The sequence below is a fragment of the Helobdella robusta genome (genome assembly GCF_000326865.2).
Source record: "Helobdella robusta unplaced genomic scaffold HELROscaffold_17, whole genome shotgun sequence".
In the NCBI taxonomy this organism is placed as follows: Eukaryota; Metazoa; Annelida; class Clitellata; order Rhynchobdellida; family Glossiphoniidae; genus Helobdella; species Helobdella robusta.
In genome coordinates this window covers 172,140-173,859 of record NW_008703942.1, presented here as the reverse complement: position 1 = coordinate 173,859, position 1,720 = coordinate 172,140, and positions in this window count along the sequence as shown.

The window sequence follows — 1,720 nt, the reverse complement described above, 5'->3', positions numbered from 1 at the left end:
TAATCTTCATGAACGATTTTCACATGCAACTGATGCAAATCACNCTTCTATATGCAGATGACACTAACATCTTCTTCCCAACTAAAGACCCATTGAAAGAAGTAGAAAACATCAATAAAAGTCTTCAAAATATATCAACCTGGTTTATCAAAAATAAATTAATAGTAAATTATTCTAAATGTAATTACATTATTTTTGGTCCGAAAATTTTAACAAATATTATACCTAACCTAGACATAAAAATGAACAATATTTCTATTCCTCGCTCAACCAGCACAAAATTCCTTGGAGTAACAATCAAGGACAATCTGTCTTGGGATATTCACATAGATACTATGTCTAAAAGAATATGCAAAACCCTAGGAGTTATAAGCAAAATTAAAAATAAATTAAATAAACCTACTCTAATTGACCTGTATTATTCGTTAATCTTTCCTCACCTCATCTACTGCAACGTAATTTGGGGAAACAGTCCTGACATTCATCTAAAACAGTTAACAAAATGCCAAAACCGATTCATCAGAATATTTAAAAATCTTCATCCTCATTGTCACACAAGTGAATATTATCTCGAGATGAAAATACTCAACATCAAAAACTTGTTCATCTACCACGTTGCAACATTCATTTTTAGATTTCTACGTCAGCAATTGCCGGCATTTTTTAGAAACTTTTTCACTTTTGGAACTTCCATTCAAGCAAGAACTACACGCCACACGCCACTTTTCTATGCTCCACCTTCCAGAATTAAAGTACTCTGCATGAGTTTGAAACATACCGGCCCAGGAATATGGGAGACGATTCCACAAGAAATTAAAGATTGTAACACTTTGCATCTTTTTAAAAATAAACTGAAAAATTTTTTAATTACGAAAAGTTCTGTTTTTCAAGGATAATAATGTATATGTATATATATGTATATAAGTGTGTACATATTTCATTAACATTGATACATTTTCTCCTATTGACAATTTTATTTTATCATTGAGAAGCAATTTTGAGCTGCACGGTGGCCGAGCCCACAAGAATTAATTTTCTTTTTTTGGTCTCCGAATCATTCATGCTTTTGTTTTGTTTGATTGAATAAAAGTGATTTGATTTGATTTGATTTTGACTTGTTGTAAAAATCGTATTTTTTGAATAATCTGAATTAATATTATTTTAAACAATAATTTACTTATGTTTCATTGTTTGTTTACATGTTGAAAATTAGGGATAAAAATTTTAATTAATTCGGCGCAATGGTTTTGAAGAAAATGGGTTATACCAACAGTTCCTATCATTTTGAGCCGCACTGTATTGACCAGCAATTATTTATTTATGGTTTATTTAAATTTTTATTGATTCCTACTTATTTAACTCATTCAAGTTGATAGATAACATTGGTTATTTGTTAGGTTCATACATTGGACCCACTCTTGGAATGATCTTTTCTGGATTGCTCACCTACTATTGGGGATGGGTTTTTGTCTTCTATGTTCATGGTTAGTTGGTTGATTGATCGGTTGGTTGGTTTTTGGTTGGTTAGCTGGTTGGTTGGCTGGGTTGGGTGGGTGGCTGGTTGGTTGGTTGTTTGGTTGACTGGCTGGTTTGGTGGGTGGCTGGTTGGTTGGTTTGTTGGCTGGTTGGTTGGCTGTTTGGTTGGCTGATTGGTTGGTTAGTTGGCTGGCTGGTTGGTTGGTTGGTTGGCTGGTTGGTTGGTTTGTTGGCTGGTTGGTTA